Raw genomic sequence first — 18,846 nt, forward strand, 5'->3', positions numbered from 1 at the left:
GTTGCCCGACGGTTGCGTTCACAGAAGCTAGTTTCCGTATCCAGATGACACGTTACGCATCCCTGTCGTGTCGTTGGAATTACGATCTGGAAAACGAGCAGTGACAAGCAAGAGAGTGGTTCTCTTGTTTCCTCTTTGAATTTTTTCCTTCCATTTTTCTTGCTTGCTTCTGTATGCTCAACAGAAAGCCAAAGGCTCTCGTAGTCGGTCTCTGCCTTTCTCTTTTTATTTTCCCACACTTTCCACCTACACAATTGGATCAACTTCAAGGTCCGACTCCGCACAGTATTCGCGACGTTTTCCGGAGGTTGCCGACTCGAGGCAACTTACTTACTTCGGGCACGGCACTGCCAAATGGACAACGCACGTGGCGCAATTCGTGCTCATACCTCTGCGACGAAGACGGCCGCTTAGGTCCGTGCGAAGAATCCACGCGGCGATGATGTGCGTCTTTTACGCATCATGACGCCGGACGATTCAGCAAGGAACCACTGTAGACTTTACGCACTTCACATTTTGTAGGAATGCTCCCTAAGGGTACCTCAGTGCTAGCGCCTTCGCACGCAGGGATGACTCTATTTGAACAGGACTACACGGTCTCTAGCCATTCTATGCCATGAAAAAATTTTGCAATGAGGTACCCTCGCTGAAAACGAGGTCATCAAATGTCGGTTAGTACAAAAAAACTTAAAATCACTGGCAACAAATCCGCGCCGCTTCAACTTCTTTTTGAGCAAAGTGCTCCGGGAAATATCCGCGCGCAGCTTCCCGAACGCACGCTCCTGCGCCTCCACAGTGTCACAAATCATACAAGTGGACGCGCAGTTTTGCTTCAGTTATAGTATCTAGTGCAACACTTGGGGCTGTCTCTCGTCTGTTCGTGGATGTGCTATCCATCGCGAAAGCGTGTCGGTTTCACCGCAGTCGCATTTACCTGCGTTACCCTCATTCACTCCGAACTGCGGGACATTGTGTCGGAACTTGAGTGCCCTATACCTCTTAACGCTACCAGCTCTTGAACTCATTTATGGAAGATATCTGGCGCCTATGTGCACACCTACGGGTCGCGGACCTTGATGGAGCAATACACTAGCTTGTAATGAGCGCGTGCTTGGGGTTTGCACGGTTATTCCATGCTGCAGACATTTTCTTCTGTTCATACGGGCACGCTGCATAACCCATGATTGTAAAGCGAGTTAGAGCGTTTCTGTCTCATGCAGAACAGATTTCGAACATTATACACTGGGCACATCGACGGCATTCGTCACAGACGAACATAATAAGTGGTCGAATATCTTTTATTTTCTCTGTCTATGTCATTGTCGTAATCGATGAGTTAGGCAATAGGTCAGATACATCTGATACGGCGATCCCTTGTTTCCATTGAAATCTCGCAGTCTCTTACACGACGCACGTTCAGTGTGACCATATAACACTGCTATGATTCAACACAGTAAACCTTATTACGCTATCTGCACTGGTACTGTACGAGAACAGCCACCTGCCGTGGCACCTTAAGTAGGTTCCGTACTGCGGAGTGTCGTCGAGTCTCACCGTGGATACCCCACTTCTTAATTTGCTGCTGTATAGTTTATAGAAATACAAGGCTCTGCTCTCTGTAAATGTTTTATTGTTGTCAGTCTTCCATTCATGGAAGGAGAGAGAAAGAGAGAGAGAGAATTAAACATTTATTTTTTGAAACGGTAATCCGAGTCAGGACCCAGTTCACCATAGGTGCGGGGATTCCTTATTTCTAGAACCATCTGGCTTAGGCTTCCTCCTTGGCCCGGGCAACGAGACTCCGTTGGTCATTTAGGTCATCAGAGGAAAGCTTGGCCTCCGACGTTTCAGTTGTGGTATAGATGTGGGGTGAGTTCGGGCGCTCTTCTTGTGCTTCTATGGGGCGGCCTTCTTTTAAGTCATCTTGCGGAGCTTGTGAGGTGGGGTCTGCGGATGGGTCGCGCAGTGGGCAATCCTAGACCACGTGTTGCAGGGTGTATGGGACGTCGCAATGGGCGCATGTGTACGAGTACTGCGTGGGATACAGTCTGTGCGTGATTATTCCGTGTACGTAGGTCTTTGTCTGTAGTCGACGGAGGATGAGTTCTTCCTCTTTGCTCAGATTCCTGTGTGGTGAAGGGTACGTTCTTCTGCTGAGTCGGTGGTGTTGCAGAAGCTCGGAGTACTTTAGGGCGATGCCATCAACGTTGGTGGCCGGCCTGGTGTTGGATGGCAGGAAAGCCCGGCTGGTATGCTCGCGGGCAGCGGCGTGTGCCACCTCATTTCCTATATGCTTTAATCGCCTGAAACCCAGTTGGCGTGGGTGTCAGGGAGCGGGGTGCGTGCAATGTGATTTTTCTATTTTAAGTGCGGTTTCTGATATGCGTCATTTTTGATAGTTGCGATCTGCTGCTTGGGAGTCTGTTAGTATTATTGCTACTTCAGAGCAAGTTGTTATTGCCAGAGCTATTGCTGCTTCCTCTGCAGTTTCGGCGGCTCTTGCTCGGAAGGGGACAGCTGCGAGTTCTTTGACTTGGTGATCCGTGACGCTAAGGGCAAAGGCGTACCGATTAGTGTACCGGCCAGCATGATGTACCTCGTATCAGGGTCTCTCGCGTAGTTCCTGCTGAGTGCGCGGATTCTGCTTTGCCGATGCTCCTTATGGTGAGTTGGATGCATATTGCGCAGTATATTTGCAATGCTAATACAGTCCCGGACCGCAGGTGGGATGCTTGCTTTCTGGTCTCTGTCTGCAATGTAACTTTCACTGTAGTTGACGTGAGCCTGAACCGCTCTAGTTGGCTGATTTTATGAGCCTCGACAAGCTCTTCCCACGTATTGTGGAAGCCGATCTTGAGTAGTTTCTCCGTTGATGCCATCTATGGGAGGCTCAAGGCTACTTTGATTGGCTTTCTAATGACAACATTAAGTTTCTTGATTTCAGCCGGCTTAAGCGCTAAGTAGGGAGTTACGTAGGTGATACGGCTAGTTAGGAGAGCTTGAGTTATGCTTAGTGTATCTTGCTCCTTGAGTCCGCTTATTTTGTTTGTGATCCTCTTGACGAGGTGCGTAACTTGTGACAGTGTGCGTTGCAGACGCGGGAGAGTGGCCGCCCCTGATCCGTCCTTGTGGATGGGAAGTCCGAGTACGCAAAGAGAGTCGACTGTAGTGATCGACTGTAGTGAAGCGAGACGCTGGTATCAGGTTCGATATAATTCGGTGGTCTTCCTCGTGTCCGTGCGCTCAGGACGAGAAGCTTAGTCTTTTCGGGTGTGCATTAGAAAACACAAAGGAAAACAAAGGAAAACACAAAGGAGGTGATTTGGAAGACCGGACATCCAGAAAGACAGTCGATTCCTTGCGTTGCGTCGGTGAAGGTCAGAAGAACTTCTATTTTTTGTAATGATCTTTTTACATAGGTTATTTTATGTTACCATGACAGAGCAAAAAAAAAAAAACATTCGCAAGCGTATGCAAATCCGAGCAACTCATGCATCAACCTTTTGGTGACAGCGCGAAGGAACACGGACAAGAGGAAGAAAGACGCATTTCTTTCTTTTGTCGGTGTCCCTTTGGGCTGCTACCACAAATACGACGAATGCATACCAACTCGCCCGCCTTGCTATCTGCTCAGACTTGAAAGACAAGCGAAGCTATACAAGCAAGTGTTTAGAAAAAAAGTTTATTTCAACAAGCGACGATACGAGCACTCAGTCACAATCACGGCACAATTTCACCAGGACGAAATATATATATATATATATATATATATATATATATATATATATATATATATATATATATATATATATATATATATATATATATATATAACGAAGCATTGTATACACGGCACGTTTTCAACGTAGCGTCCGAGTCCTCGCTTACTAAGATATAACCACATAGATCTGCGGAAAGGCACAGTTACACATAAACTCAATGTGTAATGAACTCACAAACACGATGGTTATGTACAATGATGATGTGACAGAGCCATTTTACATAATTTTGTAGTCATGCTATGAGATGTTCATGTACAAAAATGATCATGCATACGAGAGCACGCGAACAAAGAAATCACGGGCACCTGCATTCTATGTACAGTGAATGAATGCTTTTGATGGCCTGGTTACAAGAAGCAGGCTGGTCGAAAATTAAGCCATACGCGTCCATCAGCCGCCGAAAGGAAACGGCATCACCACTGTCGAAGGAACTCTTCTTCTCCAAGGAAGAACAACTCCTCTGACAGAAACTACGGTAGCTTGGAATAGAGCCTCCCCAGAAGTGGAAACAAAGCGCGGCGACGATGTCCCGCGGCAACTGCTTCGTACCGATTACGCCATAGACAAAAGGCCCCCGCAGCAATTAGAAGTCGCGCAGGTGCCAGGCAGAAATGACGCCGTTATCGCATCCCGCGACACATTATTGGAACGGGCGCGGTGCGCTGGCGAAACTAGAGGACGCAGTAAGACTGACATAGTATCTACAACACGGTTTTCGAGAACGTCTGCATCAAAACATACCTGTTGTACGGGGCGATAAAATGCCACGTCCGTAAAGTAAAATGTGGGTGCGTTTAACACTTGTGGTCTGTGATTTAAGTGCACGCCCGGTAAGATATAACGAATTTTTGTGCCAAGGAAATAGCAGGCGAGTTCACGCGCAGGACACTGATCACGCTGTAACAGGCGGAGCAGAAATCGCAGAGCAAGCAGCCGGCAGCGAGCAGACACGGATGGGAACGCGAATCCACTGTGAGAGCGTAGTTGCCCAAGCGCCACTCGACAGAACAGTTCTGTGCAGCCCGACAAGAAGAAGGAACCAAGAGGGAACTGCAAAGACTTAGTAACCCGTAATGGTGGCTGTACAACGTGACAAACGTACCACACTCGGCCGCAATAAACAGACTGTGCTAAGTACCTTCTTTCTAATAGGGGTAAATCATACCCTTGAAAATCCTAAATATTGCGCCTTACATATTCAAGAATTGAGAGCGACACAGAGTCGGATGTGCCATCATCGGTGTAATCAAGGCCTAAATACGAAGAGAATCGCTCTTTTGAAGACGGAAGAGGGGACTTTGACGTGTCTGTGGTGAACCAATGAGCAACTAATGGCATTTTGAAAAATAACGCAACACCTGAAATATTTCCGTGCTCAGTGACAATTTGAAGACTATGGAATAAGCTATGTTCATTCCTGAGATACAACGTGATGTCAATAGGTGAAGGCTGTCGCCTTCACAACACCGCTACCAGGCAGTGGGAGACCGCACACGTATGGTCTCTCATAGTGAGCGCTGAAATGACTTAAGGCTGAGCACAAAGAGTACTGGAGATAGAGGACATTCTTGACGAACACCACGAGTAACGGGAAATGGTGCGCTTTCACGACCATCAAGAAACAATGTACTTCGGATATTTGAATGGGCAGTCCTTTAAGTACAAAAAGATATGACTAAAAGCCGAACCGAAATAGCCAAACCGAAAAAAAGCCGCAATATGTAGCTATGTTCTATGTTCAAGGCAATCGAATCCCTTTTCTTGATTTAGTGAAACTACGAGACCACGTGCTTGGTCAGCGTGTATGTCATTATATCACGCTTAACAGACTAGAGACAATGCATCTCTCTGCCAGTGACTCAAAATGCCTGTTGGTGTCCTATTAATGAAGTCATCAGGCTTCCCAAGTGTCGACTGATAACAGCTGTAAAGGTTTTGTAGTCAACGTTGAGAAGCGTGGTTGGCCTACATTCCTCTGGACTAACTGATGATGAACCGTGCTTAGCTATCAGCACAATACGACCGTCATGAAACTAGATGGGAATTCAAAGTTCTCAAAGCAGCGGCTGATAACAGACACGAAAGTGGCACGAATATCTTCCCAGAATGTTGCACAAAGCTCAATGGCTAACCCGTCTGGCCCTGGGGCCGAGCAACGCTTCATGGAAGATAGCGCTGCCTTCATCTCGTCAGCTGACGGTCGTGCACAAGGACGTTCAGCGACCTCAGGCGGAAGCCGAGGCAGCCCACTGAGCATTTCGACGTTACCATGATCTATTCGCATAGCCGTACGCGCCATGTTTTCAAAATGCGATACCAAGAGCGAATAATCACGTGTGGAAGGCGACATAACAGGAAATGCTCTTGACGCCGCTGAACCGAATGCATTCAGCTGTCTAAAAAGCGAGTTTCTTGCGAAGCGCAGAACTTCAGAGTGTGCACATAGATTACGGCCGCATCGCCAAGCAGCAGCTGACGAAGACAGCGCTGCAATGACGCGTGTGAAACGCCTCCATAACTCACGCTGTCATGACCGCATCAGCGGAGTCAGTTGAATGACCTGAAGGGCAATACGGAAATTCGTGGCAGTATCCGTCTGTTCTTCTGACGTGCGTCGTCGGAGTGCACGACCTCCAACAGAACAATGCAGACGCTACTGCACCTTGAACGCCCGATGACTATGGGTCAGGTCTAGAAAGAGAGGCGCGCAAGCCTCTTGACAAACAAGAGCGCGTGTGCGCGTCTTGTAGAACGTGGATGCCGAGGCGCCAAGGAAACAAACTGCAAGCATAACTGGAAATATAAACAGGACATGAAGTTAAAGCTATCACATTGGATTGGGAGACATACTGAACTATTTTGCTTAGCACATAGGCATGGTCTAACCTGCTTGACGACGCGCCACGCCGTTAAGCAACGTTAGACATATGAAGAACCATGAGAAAGTCGATATGTAATCAGCAACGAAAAGTGCTGCACGAGGCGACGCAACTCGCACGCGTTCCAATCAGGGCGACCCCAGCCCAGGCCTTGCACACCTGTTCGCATGTCTAAAACACAGTTAAAATCCCCAACAAGCACCACGCGACGACCATCCAGAAAATACACGTCCAGGTCATGGAAAAAGAAATTGCACCGCCTAAGCGGGTCCATAGATGCACAAATTACGTAACCTAAATGAAGGTGGCAGACAATCAAATGCCAATATGCGCCCTGTCCCGTCATAAAAGAAATATGAGGATCTCGCAGTAAAACTATATTGAATATAATAATACTAACTCCACTAGGGCGTGATGTCGCGAAAGAGAAAAAGCAATCTAGGTTGAAAGTGCGTTTTTGAAGGCAAGAACATGTCCAATGGCGAAAAAATTTGTTCCTTGCAAACACAGAATGTCACAATTTTTATCGAGAGCCACGCTGATAGGTTTGGCTTGCTTTATAGGGCTACGGAATTCCTGTGCGTTTAGTGAAATAATATTCAGGATGTCATCCATATTTAATTAAAAATGTTACCGAACTAACCTGGTCGTGTTGTTCAAGTAGGCGCCCCGGGAGCAAGTCTAGGGGAGATGCAGTACACACGTCACTTCTTCGAACTTCTCAAAGAAGGCCGAGGTTTGTTTGGCCACTGTAACTCGGCGCGGTGATGAGGGGCGCCGTCCGAGCCAGAGGCTGACGCGCGGGGACGCTTTACGTCTCATGGGACTACCATTTCTAGTCGAGTCCATCGAAACTTGGTGAGAGTCCAACGCTACTATCAACTCCGAGGCTGAAGCTATATTCAAATGATGATGATGATGATGATGTCGGTAGCGGTTGGGTGCGGAACCGATGTTATCGCCCCCGACAACTTCGGCAGCCGGGGGCTCATTCAGATGCAACGGCGCCGTGGCTTTTGCAGAAAAACCACAAATCGGATGTGGCGTTGTAACCGACGCAACTGAGGCGGATGAAGGCACCGCAGGTTTCGTGGGTGTATCGTGAGTATAAATCGCAGGACCAGGTGTTTTAACCGTGTTTAAAACCTGGCTGCGATCAGGTCTGATGGTGGCAACCGAAGTGGAGGCGTTATCGGCCACAGCGTGCGTGTCCTTCGCTGCTTGGGAGGCGAGCGAACATGGCGTGTTGCGATCGGCCACGTCATCGATAGCATGGTCTTCTTTTTCGGTAGAGGAGGCCGGCGAACATGGCGTGTTGTGACTGCTCGAGCTGCATGCTGTGTTGTCCTTTGCCGACGCTGGTTGACGCGGTGTCAAGGTAATCTATTTGGTTACGGCGTCACGCGCAGTCGCGACCGCAGCTGACGCCGGCGGTAAGGGCGCAAAGGCTCCAGCAGTAGCGTCTGAGTATGAACGCCGCACAGGGCACACGACCGTAGGGTGACCATCCCCGCAACGCCAACAGGGACAGTAACATTTGTCGATATAGTGGCTATGAATACCATGACGGCCACAGAACGCTGCCGTGCACTGTGCACGGTAGTGGTCGCTGGAGCCGCACCGACGACACACACGTTGTAAGCCACGGTAGTCAAACGTCACACTATGGCCAGAAACTCGCGGGTAATAGGGGACAGGAATTGTGGCGCTCATTTCTATCCGAACGAAAAGGGTGCCCGTGAGCATGCCACGTCTTCTGCTCATAACACCAGCGTTGAATGAAAGAACCTTGCCGTATGGTGATAGTGCCTGGACGAGAACTAAATGCAAAAGGTGACGTGAGAAGGCTAGGAAACGCCGGATAAGCTTAAGTTCAAGGTACGGTACGGTGCGTTTCCGCTATTTCTGAAAAATAAAACAATGCAGTTATGTCTAGCGGACAACTTACGCAGGGCATGCAGAAGCAGAGCCGCATTATTTAAAGCGCACCGCGGGGTCTAGGCGACACAACGGAAGTGGTCGCACGTAAAATCAACACTTCTGTTCCCCCGTGGTAGCTTCGAGGCTATGTCATTGCTCGAGGTCGCGGATTTGATCCTGCCCGCGGCTGCCACATTTTTTACAGGGGCGAAATAAAAACGGTCACGCACTTTGATTTAGGGACACGTTAAGAGAACACCGTGGTGTCAAAATTGATCCGGAGTCCGCCACTACGGCCGGCCTCATAATCGGATTGGGGTTTTTGCACGTACAGCGCCATAATACAATTCAAGTTTAATGCTCCTGCCACGATGCGATGTGCCATGTGAGGCAATGGCATTGCTCAACTCTCTCAGAGGTTATGAAATATGGCGCACTACAACGCCTGATGCAAACACCCCTCCCTTTGTGTTTTGTGCACTACGCAGGCAAACAGCAGTGGTGCGCGCAAGGTAACGTTTAACATTTGCTCACCACTCCTGTGTTGGACAAAGCGTTGAAGAAATTAAACATTCGCCGTCAACAACACCCCTAATTATCAGCAGTCAAAGCATTCAGCACAGGAAGCTTCGCTTACATCCATTCCCACAGTGCGTGGGATCTGCATAATTTTTTCCAGGGGCTTTACCGCATTGCGGTCACGTTTCTACCAGAAATCTCATCTTCGTTCGCCGCCAGCGTTTCCCGGTAGACATTGCGGTTACATAAGTTGCAGTTGCTGCGACTGCAGCTGCAGCTGCAGTCGCGGCAATGCTGTAATGCTGACTGCAGCTGCAGTCAGCATTACAGAGATTACATCGGGGCCTACCTCTAGAGAAATTTACAAGGCAGTCTCTGGCACTGATTGACGACCTAACGAGCAAAGGATTTAACATAAGGTTTCAGTGGATTCCATCACACGTTGGAATTGATGGAAACGAGGAAGCTGACGCCCTTGCACGCCTAGCGCTGACATGTGTCCCAAAAGTGAAAGCTCCAAAAGCTTTTCAAAACCCTAAGGGGGCAATCCGCCTTCACTTTAGAGAGATGCACAAGAATCCAGACGAATCCTGAGTGACTCATGATTTACACGCGAACAAGCGACGCTCTTATACCGCATCAGGACCGACTCCACGTACACCCCAGCTTGGTTATTCAAGACTGGGCTTCGCACTTCCCCACTCTGTGTTTTCTGTGGTGACATTGGCGACATCGAACATTTAATTTGGCTATGCCCGCAGTTTGACACAGAAAGAAAAGCGATGGTCGACAACCTACAAAAGAGCGGTCTTACGCACAGGACCTTTGAAGCCGTTGTTTTCCCCGGAGGGCCCGCGGCATTCAGGAAGAGAGGGCAACGACTGCTGATAGCCTTCCTGCGAGACACGGGGCTCATCGACACCTGGTTACACACCCCAGATCTCAACTCGAAGGAGGATCAGACGGAACAATTGCCGGCTATGTATGCCAGGCTAACCCCGCCTGCTTTAACATCACCACCACCACCACCACCACCACCACCACCTCCACCCGCTAGTTTTAGCCTTTTATTGTGCAATTCTATATAAAGAGTTGACTTATCTTCTGGTTTACACTCGTCCCTTACAAGCTCCTCTGATTAGGTCATAGGCATCACAAAACCGTCTCAACACAAGATATCGAGAACAGCTGGCCTGGTGGAACGACTATACAACACTATAGCATGATTTTCCTTTTTTAGGCTGTGCTGCACATCCCCTGCTGTGTGATTTCTCTCTTCCTTTACCCTATATTTTCCCCTTTTCTAGCTCCCCCAGTGCGGATAGAAAAGGGGATATTCTCATTTCGTTAACGGTGCCCTGAACCACTATTTATCGAAGTGGAGAAAGGCATTTGAAGTGAAAATATGTTATTTCATAAATACTTTGCCACAGAAAAGCACGTCAATGCGTTCAGCAAAAGCGGAGTTATTAACAATCAAACACGGACTGCGCTGTGCTCCCGTTTCATCTTCAATGCCTTGCACTGCGAAAGCTACGTCGCAGTTGGGCGTGCCCCCCCACAACGCTCCGCCTTCTAAATATCACCGTTGCTCGCAGTTCTAATTTCATTTTGAATGCTAACGTAGACGCCACGACTTTCGCCTTTGGTGCCTACAACGCGCTAAGCACAAGCCAAGCGCGGTTTTGCTCAACGAGCCGCACTGCGCTTAGCCGGAAAACCAGTGGCGGCACCCCGCGGCGTCCGCGGTGTCTGCGCCATGCAGCCGACCGCAGCCTGATGTCGGCCATCGGCCAGTAGCAGCCGTCTAAGACAATGACGAAATCAAGCGTCCGATGACGAAATAAAGCGTCCAGAAGAGAGTGAAGACAGGGCCTCCTGTTGAAAAGAGAGCGTTTGAGAGAAAGGTGACATCGCGATCCGCTTGCGAGCTCCACACACCGCTTACGACAGCAAAACTTGGCTGAGATGTTCACGGCAGCGCATGCTACCCGCGTACTATGTTACTTCACCAAGCTCTAGGGGTGGTTCAGGACGCCTTTAACGTTCCTGCCTTTCCCTTAATTCCGCTCTCACTTGTGGTGCTAAACCCCTTAATTAAGTTTGTGAGAGCTTTACCACAGTATACTTTGATAACCCTTGACTCAAATTCCGCCCATGATTTGGCCATAACGTGGTTTATCCGTATTAGTACCTACAAGTTACTCGTCTGTATGCCCAGTTATGTCCCTGCCTCACACTGACGAGGAAGCTGCGCTATCCCTTGCGAAAGAACTGTTTCTCGCCTCGTTGAAATGCGGTCACGCATGTTTTCCTTGAGTTTCCACTTTATTTTTCTTGCTCGGCACCATTATGCCCGTCCTTATTCAGTGGAATGTAAAACTGACTATACCAAGCGAGCTTGTGCTAGCCTTTACGCTACGGTACCCTCCTGTCCATCCATACCGTCCATCCTGCTTCCGGCCGCAAAAAATAAGCCGTGCTCCTTCGCTATTCAAGATGCATCGACAACGGGATCCTTTATTTTTTGGTATTCTTTTGTAGGGCATAAGTGGAAACAAATCTTGTGGAAAGTATACCGAAACGCACTCAACACCATACGATCGTTTGCCGGTGCCGATCAATCTTCTGCGAACAAAACAAGGTTTCCCGGTGCGGTCGCTTGAAGAGCTCGTACCTAAGCAGAATGCAATCGATGCCGCTGTAGTATATGCACAAAGCAATATATTGGCGGATCAAAATATTAAGAGAAATAGAGGAAAACCAGAGCGGGGGCCTCAACAACCTCTTTCGGGCAGAGCAGTACAAAGGCCACCGTGTGTTGGAAAATGCTATTTTGATAAATGTTAAGGTAACATTTATTTACACTTACATGAGGAAATTAGATGAAAAGAAGAGGCCCAGAAGGACTTCGGGTGTTCGGAATTTCCATATAATACTTTTTCACGTACGAAAAAAAGGAAGAAATAAATGCATTCTGCGCAGCTACAAAGCTACAGAATCCATGCGCCGCACTTACGGGAATTGCATCGGAGATTCAATTGTGCGAGCTGTGAAAAATTGGGTGCGGTGAAAAGATAAGCTAGCAGCTTATCGCTTTCCTGAGTAGTCAGTATGGTAAGTGATCCTGAAGTTGGGCACTGAAAGATACGGAGCTCTCGATGTTTCTAAGGGTCAAATGCAACGTGCTGTGCGGCCATTGCAAAGATTACTTTAGTCATGACGACTATGTAGGGAACAGCTAAAGAAGCAAACGTTGGAGCGTGCAGAACACAAACGTAACTTTGCGAACAGACGAAAATGTACATACCTCGTTGTTTGTATTGTACACTCAGACAAAAGTGGAGTAAAAACATACAAAAGATTGCCCATTGCACAACATACACACATACAGGATGTTGTGGCATCATAGGCGCCGACTGCGAGCATCCCCCATAGTTTTCCAGAGGGAGGGGGCAGTGCCCCCCCCCGGCGATGCCGAGGCTTCCCCCCTCCCCCCCACACATGAAGTATAATTACTAGAGCTTTTTCACCCACATCACTTGAGGTTTCCTTTTACTTGCCTCGACCTTCTCACTTAAAATTGAATTGTGGCTAATACCTTACTACATCATTGTTGGCGAGGATGTACATGGCTTTTAGCTCATACTTTCGCTTTATTTCTGCAAATCCTGAGAATATGAGGACAAGCGGATCAGACGCACCAGCGGGGGCTGCCTCATCCATATTTTATCCCTTCAGCATTGTTTTAAATTCACACTGTAAACGCTACACACATAAGCAATATATTTAAATATATACACAGCTAGGCGAAATTTTCGAAAAAGATGGAGGTAAATTAACGAGTATTTCTAAAGGTATGGATAGCCTATACCTAGAGAATCAATATGTTGCTGTATGCTCACTTCGCTTCAAATTGCTTAGCGCGCTTTTTTGACCCTGAAAAAAAAAAATAAACTATAGACTTCAGTGATGCCTTCGGCAGAGTCTTTTATCAACGGCGTGTGCAATGCACGTGAATGATATCTGTCTCAGTGTTGCTTCTCTTTCCAGTAAACAATGCTATATTAGGGATGGAAGCATCATCACTTGCATGGAGAGGTCATAAATATGTACTAGGTGTCCCAATAAACTATCATTCACCAAGATTTAAAAAAGAGCAATGCGTCACTCGAAAAAAAATCGAGTGCATATTGTTTCCAGTACAGTGGAGTAGGTGCCAGTAATTTTTCGTTACAAAAGTTTGATTTGGTTATTGTAATTAATTATCTAACACGAGACACACTATCCTAATTATCAAAGTCTCAATGAAGCATTTGTAGGCACAGCCAAAGTACATCTTGCTGCGGTATATTCAGCGACGTCCTAATTGCGTGCTAATCACCCGCCGGGGTTGCTTAGTGGCTATGGTGTTTGGGTGCTGAGCATGAGGTCGCGGGATCAAATCCCGGCCACAGCGGCCGCATTTCTATGAGGGCGAAATGCGAAAAAAACCCGTGTACTTTGATTTAAGGGCACGTTAAAGAGCCCCAGGTGGTCGAAATTTCCGGAGTCCTCCACTACGGCATGCCTCATAATCAGAAAGTGGTTTTGGCACGTAAAACCCTATAATTTATTTGCTTACTATTTTTTACGATTGATAAATAAACACTTAGAAATATGGAGAATAAAAAGTGACTACGCTCCCACCCGCATAATAAAGCACCGCCCTCGAACATGCTCCCTCTGAGTTAGCCGGGACGAAATAAAGGAAATAAAGAAAAACATCGTCAGCGAGCTAGTGTCCTACCTGCCGCGCCCCGGCTGAACTAACATGTCGCGCTTGGTGTTAGTTGAAAACAAGCTGCGGTAGCTGTTATCTTAGCTTGGATAAAGTGCAGGGATCTTTTTCTGCCACAACACCTATCGCCACAAAAGCGAATTGACAACGTAAGTGCAAATGTTTAATGGTGCGTTTTGTTTCGTCCCAATCGCCATGTCGTTCTCTAATGAGCAAAAGCTAAACATGATCCTTGCCTTGGGATCTGCAAATTGCAACAAGAAGAAGGTCGCAAATATATATCAGTCATAGAAGTGTGCTGGTAGACAAAACGCAACGACTATCATCAGAAATTATGAAAACCTGAGACAAACCGGCAGCTTCAAGAAACAGCGGCGGAGGACTCCATCTTTGAGTCCTAGCCTACGCACGGATCTTCTAGCATTTATGGCCTCAAACCCTCATGCTAGCGTGCGGGACAGGGCCGCGCAGGCACCAATTTCTAAGTCATCAGTTTGGAGAATTATAAAAGACGGCCTTTCACCCGTACCACCTTAACCAGCACCAATGCTTCGAAGATAGGGACCTGTAGAATCGCCTTGGTTTCTCGAACTGGGTCCTCACAAAAGCCGATGCGTCACCAGACCTTTTGAGCAACATCATGTGCACAGATGAAGCGAATTTTCGCAGAAACGCCCAGGTAAATTTGCATAATGCATACTATGAACTACGTTATCTGCTTCATTATCTTTTAGAGCAGCTACAGACTGGAACGGCCTACCCTATAACACCGTCTCCATCGCTACATCATCTGCTTTCCAGGAACGCGTAACTAATCATGTTCAACGTTAAATAATCTTCGTTGTGTGTTTTTCTTATTTAAAATATAATCCTACCCCTTATGTAACACCCCCTGAAATGGGGGCCTTTAAGGAAATAAACCGAACTGAACTGAGCTTGGCCCCCATCCAAACTGGGTAAAGCGCAATCGGCACCCGTACCAGTCGTCGTTAAATCTGTGCTGCGGAATTTACGCAGAGGCTATAATTCGTCCCACCTTGCATCACGCACTGACTGGACAGCGTTACGTGGACGAAATCCTTGAAGGCGTGTTTGATGAGTTTCTCAGCCAAGTCCCGCTGTCACGTCCACCGCTTTTTGTGGTATCAGCAACTTGGGCACCCGCATACAGCAGCAGCCGAGCACAAGACTGGCTGGATGAGACTTTTCATGCGCAACGGAGTGGAAGGCACGGACCTGCAAATTGACGGGCCAGGTCACGTGACCTCTCTCCACTCGGCTTCTTTCTTTGGGGTTATGTGAAAGATCGTGCTTACATGATCAAGACGGACGTCAGGTTAGCTCAAGGCAAGGATAACGGATGCCTGCCGTAAAATTCCAGCGTCGCTCATAAAGAAAGCCGCTGAGGATGTGTCAAAGCGGACTCAGTACTGCGTGGCTGCAGAAGGAGACCTATTCGAACACGTCCTCTAGGCAGCAGCTGGTGTTCAACGGGGCTTACTAATTCATAGATAATAACGGCACACTGAACGCTGATGTTGTTTTATTTCTTTTTTCAATTTTTTAGTACAGGCATCTTGATTGCCACTTCGGCTCATTCATAAGCGGTATATTTTATTTCTTGAACACATCGGTTTTGCCTTTTCTCTAAACGTGGGTCGCTTCTCGGTCTGTTTGTTTCGCCTTTATTTTTTGCCAAGAACCTGTTTCGCAGCACGCTTACGCTTTCATGAAAAGTAAAACCGTCCCTTTAATTTGGCTTTGGTCCGAGGCAAGTTTCTGGCGCGCAACATAGTTGCGCGCGCACCCTTTCGATGCGGTGCGAGCAGAGCCGGGATTTTGAAACATTCCACGCCTATTGCTTTGCTTTTCGCGTTCCGTGCGTGGTCAGAGCGGCGCTTCGGCCGCGTTATGAAAGGGCTTTTGTTATCAATGGGATCAGTCGGCCTTGAGAGACGGACAATAAGTGTGCCGGAGAAATGAGAGGAACGAATAGCGGCGAAACGCGAAACCTGCTGTGGGTGCTCCTTCCGTACCAATATCAAGTGATGCGCTGTCTCTTCGGGTTTGCGACAGGCATGCAGATGCTTTCAATCAGCTTATTTGAGGGCGCTGATCTTTAATGTGGGTGGGAGCGCAGTCACGTGGTATTTTCGTATTTCGTGAGGTTTCTTTGCCAGTAGGAAAAATTGTGTGCAATTAGTACGCCGCTGAAAACACCGCAGTTAGATGTCATTTTGGAGTGCCTATAAATGTCCCATTGACACTTTGATAATTTCGACAGTTCTCCTATAGTTAGGTAATTATTTGCAATTACCGAAACAAATCTCAGTAACAAAAAAAGTGCTGGCGGCTGGAGTAACGCTACTGCTCTTTTTTTAAGTCTTGGTGCATGATAGTTGGAGCACCCTGTATAATTCACTCAGTAACCGAAATGAGGCCGAGGCGGATGCACACCAAATCAGACTCAACAGCAGTCATGCACAACAGCGCTTATACTCGGACTAACAGAAAAAGAAAAAAGAAAGAGAGAGAGGGAGGGAGGGAGGGAGGCTGCAGTTTCGCCGGAAAGGCGAAGCAGTATTAGTGACAGCCAAGTGTATGATGACAATTACCCGAAGGAAGATTACACGACTGACAGACGCCAGATTCTTATTGGTACGAGAGGACTCAGCCTGTGAAACTGAACTGTCTCCTACCATGAGGTCTTGTAAATTCTCATATTCGCCGACAGGATATATATATATATATATATATATACATATATATATATATATATATATATATATATATATATATATATATATATATATATATATATATATGGGGTTCGCAAAGCAGGTCAGGCACCAGCCCCCCCCCCCCCTCTTCCGGAAAAATGAAAACTGTCCACCTATGCGTCGCGTAGTTTCTATGCGTTGGTTTCGTCACGGCTCAGTAGACCATATGCATGTGACAAAAAACAAGCGGAAACCGCCTTTTACGAGTGTGAAAGAAAAAACACACACAAATCATTTGCTATTTAATTTTCTCATCTAATTCTGGCAACTCTCGATACCACTGATGATGCCCACTGGAGCCAGAGGCAACGAGTAAGATTTAATGATATGTGCAATAAGACCGTAATGAGCTGACAACACTACTTGATGGGACTTATTGATTGGGTTCAGCGTCCCAAACGAACACCTGTACGGTGCAATACGCCCTATACTGGAGAGCTATGAACCGATTTCGAACACCTGATGCGTTTTAGCGTGCATCTGTCTGCATCTACGTAGACAATCGTTTTTCTTACATTTATTGTACTTTGTTTGTTTATTCTTCTTCTTCCTCTGCTTGCGAGCCGGGATTCAGACCCTCGAATTCTCAGATGCAGGACGTCATAGCCAGCGAGCCACAATGGCTGGCTCCAGGGGCAAATCAAGATTGGAAATGCCAAAGAATAAGTTACAAAATTGTTGGCTCTCCCGTAATCTGGAGTAGATGTAAGAATGAAATGGCAACCGGCAAAGCAGATTGGTTGGAGATTATACTAGCCACAATCTCAAAATGGGTGTAGTGCATGTTCGCAACCGCACACCACGCCACACTACACCACTCCACACCACGCCATACTCTACACTGGTCCATATGGACGCTGCCCAGCTTGAAGAAGAAAGCCGGCTGAAGGCTGCACGACAGGCAGCAAAAGGCGTCAGGGAGACAGTGCGCACTGCCCAGCAAGAAGAACAGAAGCGCCTGAAGGAGGCGCCACACAGCATGGCGCCATCTCTCGAGGTGACGCAGAACCCGCATCACGGAACTCACGGACCGCTGGCATTCAGAAGAGTACCGACAACCGTGTCTCAGCGCCAAATGATGACAATGAAGCGTACGGTGCCCTTTATCTGCCTTTTGAACGCATCTATTGGACATGACAACTAAAACTTCAGCGGGCTGGAAGTTACAGCTTGAGTGATATCGTGAACAAACATTAGGGAGCACTCCGAGGCAATATTTTTTGCAACTTGTTTGGGCAGTAACTAGCGTATGTAATGCAGTCCTTTACGAAGGGTTGGGGGCCAGAGACCGTCGTGGTTGCTTAGGCGAATCAGCTATGGGCAGACCAGCGCCTGCTCAACGCCCAACGAAAGCCTAGTGCTTTCTCTTCAATGTACCGGTTTCGACGCCGGTTGACGCTATCATCGACTCCATAGAAGAAGTCGTAGGTGCCGGAGGGTTGCAGTATCTGCAACATCACGGCGGCAACAACTTCTTGGCAGCTGTCCGCTCCGCGGCTCAGGCAGCCAAGATGGCGGCAAAAGGCTCCCTGCTGTTCGCCAACAAGGTCGTACCGCTAGAACGCATGGGCACTCCAGTGGTTTATGTGACGGTCTATCGTCTTCCACCCTGTGTCAGTGACGACGCCCTGATTTCTGCACTTGCACCGTGTGGGAAGTGCCGAGGCATTTGCGACGTTGTTTTCAAGGACAGGACGGACATCAGCAATGGCAGCCGACTGGTCAAGCTCGAGGTGGTAAAACCTCCACCGAATTTCATCATGGTGACTGGCTTTTGGGTAATGCTAGAATACAAAGGAATGAAGAGAGTGTGCTCCAAGTGCGGAGCAGAAGATCATTTTGGGGCCACCTGCACCTCAGCTCGATGCGCCCTATGTGCCATTTTCGGCCATGCGACTGCAACATGCAACGTGCCATGCAGACGTTGTAATGGCGAGCACGCCACTATTGACTGTGTGTTGCCACGTTAGTATGCTGCTGCAGTGACACCAGTGACGCCCGCCCAGCGACGACTGGGGGAGAATACATCTGAAGAGACAGCACAGACGAAAGCCACAGATCAACCAGAAAAAGAAAGGGCCCCAGAGGCGCCGACGCCAGCGTCCCCCTATGCCAGCGACGCTGCGTCTTTTCCCTCTACTGACGAAGATAGCAACGAGACACATAATTCTTTTTCTTTCTCTATG

The 18,846-nt window shown here is 47.9% G+C and overlaps 1 protein-coding gene across 1 annotated transcript in view; it reads left to right on the plus strand.

The window, feature by feature from the left end:
- LOC142579576 (uncharacterized) overlaps positions 1 to 18,846 on the plus strand; it is a 145,936-nt gene that overhangs the window by 90,859 nt on the left and 36,231 nt on the right. The gene's annotated exons all lie outside the window — the stretch shown is intronic.

The sequence above is a fragment of the Dermacentor variabilis genome, chromosome 4, assembly GCF_050947875.1.
Source record: "Dermacentor variabilis isolate Ectoservices chromosome 4, ASM5094787v1, whole genome shotgun sequence".
NCBI lineage: Eukaryota > Metazoa > Arthropoda > Arachnida > Ixodida > Ixodidae > Dermacentor > Dermacentor variabilis.